This window comes from Dasypus novemcinctus, chromosome 10 (assembly GCF_030445035.2).
Source record: "Dasypus novemcinctus isolate mDasNov1 chromosome 10, mDasNov1.1.hap2, whole genome shotgun sequence".
NCBI lineage: Eukaryota > Metazoa > Chordata > Mammalia > Cingulata > Dasypodidae > Dasypus > Dasypus novemcinctus.
In genome coordinates this window covers 84,098,967-84,104,614 of record NC_080682.1, presented here as the reverse complement: position 1 = coordinate 84,104,614, position 5,648 = coordinate 84,098,967, and the positions used below count along the sequence as shown (strand labels likewise).

Sequence of the window (5,648 nt, the reverse complement as noted above, 5' to 3'; positions counted from 1 at the left end):
TGGTGAGGGTGTCACTAGGTAATGTTCCCTGGAAGTGCTCCTCAGAAGTGCTCTTCTGAGCACAGATACTGCAAACCTTGGGCAGTAAACTGTCATTTATGACATGTCCAAATGTTTTAACTTTGTCTTCCTTAGGGAAACTGAGACAGATTCAAAAAGAAGAGTCCTCGGAAAAGTAAAGGCCAGTCCAACTTGAATCACTCTAAGGTGAAAATGCTTGAGCTCAAATTAGGTGAAGGGAGGAGGAAAGTACTGGCTCCTTTTTGCAGAGGTATAGAATATAGGAAGGTTTAATAGTCATAAACTTAGATGGCCTGATAAGGACACTTGATCATCTTCTTGGAGGCACCCAGAGGACAGTGACCTTGTCTTAGTAGCTGTTGCTGCTTCAAGTCAGAAAGTGGGATTTTTATATGTAAATGAGTTCCTTTCTGTTGCTGTCTTTTGGGAATTCTTGCAACCAAGATCTTTATTTTGGTAGAGATTAATGAATCTATTAAGTGTGCTTTCATATATAAATCTAAGTGGATATTCTTTTTTAATGTAAGACCTGGGGTTTTTAGGTGACATGGACTGAAGTTTTAAGGAACCAGTCCTTGGTCTTTCCTCTATGAAAGAGAAAAGGCATCTGTGTGCTACTGATAAGCATTGAAGGTGTGCAAGGACCTACCACTCAGTGCCTGGTGTGCACGTAATAGTAGGTTTGTTGAATGATTAAACTTATCATCCATTGTTCTCCCCAGAAGGCTGGTGGGACCTGGTGAAGTAGAAAGAAATGGAAGAAAGAGTCTCAGAGCTAATAAGGTGGGAAGTTTGTAGGTAGAGTGAACCACAGGAACCAGGTGGCCATGTAAGGACCAAAAGCAATACTGTATAAGCTTAAAAATAAGGGTACTACTGACAAAGTAAACATAATTCTTGGAAAATAAACAAGAAGGTTATAATGTACAAAGCCCCTCCCTTTCATGTCTCATTCCCTAAATATTAGCATTGTTAATGTATTGCACAAGCTTGCCTGTGTTTATGCTTCATGTATTTTCTTGTTTACATTCCTGTTTTTCCTCCCTTAGAATTTTGCAAAGCCTTTGGGAAAGTTCCAGCATATCTCAGCTGTGTGAAGAAGAGTTCAGGGAAGGGGTTTGTATAATGCTAAAGAAGAATCAATATCTCCCTTTGGGGGCTAAAGTGATGGTGGCAGTGGGAAGTGATGTGGGAGACCCTGAGAAGGAAGCAAAATGCAAAAAGATTGGGTTAGTCCAGTGGTGTCAGCTTCCCTTCCCCTCCTGAAAATTCTCTTGACAGTTCTTGGGCCTTAAATTTTTTGTTTTTTGTTTTAGGAAGGGAAGCAACTTTTCTCAGAAGAATAATGAGGTCGCTGCTTACCTGTATGTTTGACTTGTGTAGCATGGGACTCCTCTCACACTTACTGTTTGCTTCTGTTGATTCCTTGCTCCCTCGTTGATTCTTAGTAACCCTGTCACAGCCCAAAAGTCCCAGCTAGAAGCCCCATTGTGCTTCTGCATTGTGGGATGGGGAAGAAAGTATAGCGATTGCAGAGAAAACTGAATATGGCCACAGGTAGGGCAGGTGACTTGTAAACTCTGCCCTTCACAAGGCTATCATAGCTCTATCCTGACAAATGTTTATTTTGCCAGGGTATTTATTGGGTTCCAGGGACACTCTATGAAAAGAACAATTACTATTTCTGCACATCTGTTTTCAGATCAACACCCGCTCCTGTTGGATGGCGTCAAGGCATGATTGTTTCTTGAGTGTTTTAGATACCAATTCTTGCCCCTCCTGTTGTGCCTGGTAACTAAGATGCTGTCAAGAAAATACAACAGGGCTTCTGTGAACTTAAAAAGAGCACTTCAAAATATTACATTGGCCTTTTGTCCCTTCGGTCTGTTTTTCCTAGAACAAATGTAATCTTAGTCGCTACAAATTCTGTTTAAAATAGCTCTTCTGGTGAGTCACCTAAAGTTAAGCTGCAGATATGGTATTGTTTTAGCCATGTCAAGCTTGAAATGTTAGCCAAATTCTAGTAACTACTCATTGGAGGGAGTTGGTGGTGTGTTCTCACATGTGTTTTGAGGAGGATCCTAAAATGGCCAGAGAGAAAGAAATGCCCCAGATGAGCCAGTCAGCATTGTGTCTCAGAAAAGGCTGCAAGTGCTTCTGAAATGTAAGGAGTTGTTTCTGCAAGCTCAGATGCTCCTCATGACCCAAGACACGTGAAGGTTCTGCTCAACATTCACCCCCTCCACCCCCAAGTGGACAGAGACTTGGGGAAGTATCCAGGAGGCCATGCAGCAGGGTCAAAGGATCCTGCAGATAGATGATCTGAGGAAGAAAGTAAATCTTTAAACATAACATCTTTGCCATGACTTTAAAGGTCATTGTCTAGTTCACACTTACATCAGACTCTAAATATTGTCAGAAAATGGATAAGATTGCCAGAACCATGAGCAGTAAAATTACTCAAAATAGACCACAGAAATCTTCGAGGCCAGTGTGGCTGTAGCAGGCCATGATGTTCAAACCTGATGCTGCCTTGCGAGAGACCTCAACCAGAATGAGAAACAGCAGCTGCTTAGAGGAAAATTTATGCTCACTCTCAAAAATTGCAAAACTGCAAAATCTGCCTGAGTGCATGTGACCTCCTCTCTCCCTCTTCCATCAAGTGTGAGTGAGACTGGAAGGGGAATCTAGTGCTCCTTAAATGAGGTCCTTCGTCAGACACCAACTGTCCTTTGGCCTCTACAGGCTCTGTCCTGCCCCCTCTTCACATAGCTTGGTACCCCTGTAGCACTGAGCAGCAGCTATCAGCTTTATCCTCCTGCTGGCCCCACCCTCTGCTGGCTAAAGCCTGGTCACCTCCTGCCAGGCAATGCTGGGTGAAAGTCCAGAACAGCTCTCCCGAATAAACAAGTCAAGTAAAAGCAGTTCCCAGCACTGGATGGGGCTTTGCTCCAGAAATCTATTTGCAAATCTGTCCTTTGGAACTTGGAAGGCATTCCCCAGGAGGAACAACGTTATGCATTGTGGCAAGGTTCCCAGGCTAGCCCACAAAGCTGATTTAACCCAGAATGGACTCACCATAGCGAGTAATAGATTTGTAGTCTCTGGGCTTCTATTTACAGACATTCGCTGAGCCAGGCATGATGCCAGGTACTGTGGGAGATTCACAGCCGCCTCGGCTTTGTGGGATGTGTTGATTCAGTGGCTCCTGGGCACTGACACAGTGGTAGCTTTCCAGCTTCATGAAACACCTGCTCCCCTTAAGTACTTTCATACTTTAGGATGAGGGAGAAAGAGTGACTACTGGTCTTTTCTTTAGCTAGGTTCCTCAAGATGGCCTGGAGTAAGGTCAGATAGGCTTGGATGAAAATCCTGGCTCCACCATTTACACAGTTGAATAGTCTCCGTGAGCTTTGGTTTCTCTGCTACAAAATTGGGATGTGTACCTAAGGGGGCCTTGGGGCTGCTTCCCCAACACGTTATCCTTCTCCTTTTCTTGATACCTACCATAACTTTTATTAGAATATCCGTATCTCCCCCAACTATTCCACTCCTTAAGGCTAGTGTAATCCCATTTCCAGGCCATCACTGTAGATCCAGGGTGAGGCTAGCCTAATCCAGGCCAAGGAACTTGCAGGAGTTTTCTGGCTACTTCCAGACCAAAAAAAGAGAGTTCTCTCTCTCTCCTGCTCTCCTGCTGGATGAGAATGGGGACATATGTGGTCCCAGTAGCCACTGAAAACTGCTCTGAGACTATGATGGGGATCAGCCCTAAATGGAACCTCTCAGTGTGGATGGCAGAGAGGAGAGAAGGAATACAGAGGACTCCTCGTTGAAGGTGTTGAACTGCTGAATCAACCTACCCTGAGGCTGTTCTACATCTGTGTTCCAAGGTATGAGTCACTAATTCCCTTCATTGTGTATACCAATTTGAGTTGAGCTTTCTGTTTCTTGCAGTGAAAGACCTCCTACCTTATATATTACACCACAGGATTTACTATCAGTATTAAATGAGGTGAAGCATTCACAGTATTTAGCTCAAAGTTTGACTTCTGGATATAACCCTTCTCTCCAGCCTGAGGGCATTATTGGTACAGTTCACAGTTTCTCAGAACTTGGTTGGGGACAAGGACTACCAGGGTCTATCTCAGCAGACCTCTACCATACCTTAGCCTGATTTGGAGGCTTGGGCATCTTGCCAGGACTGGGAGATGGCCCTGCTGAACTGGTTCTAGTTTTAGGACCAGATCCTTTGTGTGGTGGGGAGTGAACCTTGTGAGCCTAGTGTTTCCCTGGTTCCTGGGCATAGGTATGCACACTGAAAGTGGTTGAGGGAAGGAAGAAGAGAACCATGATTTGCTGGAGAAATAACAAAAGGATCTAGCTTTGGAATCAGGGTTAATCTCTTCTTTTTTTCCTCTTTTTCCTCTTCTCTCCCTTACACTTCTCACTCTCATGTCTCACTAGGGCTAGAGAAGGAGGAAGTCAGAGTTGGGATGGATTCCTGGCAAGAGAGGGAGATATTTAATGGAATAGGGTAGGGGATCTTTTTCTATTTGAATGTTAACTTTGTATTTGTGTAACAGGGATCCCAGTTTTCAGACTAAACCATGGATTTAGACTCCTTTTGGAAGTTGGCAAGGTTGGTCTGAGGAGTCTTTGCATGAGGACTAAGAATGGAAGGTAAGGCTGACCTGGCAGCCTGGTTCAAGGACAATGGGCTGTGCCGTGACTGTAGTTGGAAGGGAGGAGTACACACCATGGCTGTAAGTCTGATTTTCTGTCAATCCATCATCCTCTGATTTAGACCTGAGTCCCTATGGAGAGGAGATTGCAACAAAAGAGCAGGTTTTTAAAAAGCTGGCAACATTGAAATCTCTGTAAGTAACCTGGGTCACACAACATTATTGGTTTGAGAACTTACTACATAAGAAGGGTAGAGCTTGGCAGCGGACTTGACCCAGTGGTTAGGGCGTCCGTCTACCACATGAGAGGTCCGCGGTTCAAACCCCGGGCCTCCTTGACCCATGTGGAGCTGGACCACGCGCAGTGCTGATGTGCGCAAGGAGTGCCCTGCCACGCAGGGGTGTCCCCGGCGTAGGGAAGCCCCATGCGCAAGGAGTGTGCTCCGTAAGGAGAGCTGCCCAGCGTGAAAGAAAGTGCAGCCTGCCCAGGAGTGGTGCCACACACACGGAGAGCTGACACAGCAAGATGACACAACAAAAAGAGACACAGATTCCCCTGCCGCTGACAACAACAGAAGTGGACAAAGAAGAAGACGCAGCGAATAGACACAGAGAACAGACAATCGGGGTGGGGGGAAAGTGGAGAGAAATAAATAAATAAATCTTTAAAAAAAAAAAAAAAGAAGGGTAGAGCTTATTTGTCTCATTTTAGCATACTACTTCTGAGAATATGCTAGAACACAGGATGGAGAAGGAGTGTAAGAAAACATTACTTCCCCCAAATGGGTCAAGGGTGCCATATTTCAACAGTGAAATGGATGCCTAGAAGTGAAAATAGAACTCCATTGTGATCTGACTAGAACAGGATTCAACTGCCACCCTCTTATCTGGTCATTAGATTTATGACTGTGGTCAAGCATTGCCCTGGCCTTTGCTTTTCCC

The 5,648-nt window shown here is 44.7% G+C and overlaps 1 long non-coding RNA gene across 1 annotated transcript; it reads left to right on the top strand.

Moving 5' to 3' along the window:
- The first annotated feature begins 1,070 nt into the window (after window positions 1-1,070).
- On the top strand, window positions 1,071-5,388 carry LOC131280065 (uncharacterized). The gene is made up of 2 exons (XR_009187645.2): window positions 1,071-3,914; window positions 4,608-5,388. It is a non-coding gene; the product is annotated as an uncharacterized lncRNA (long non-coding RNA).
- The last annotated feature ends 260 nt before the right edge of the window (window positions 5,389-5,648 follow it).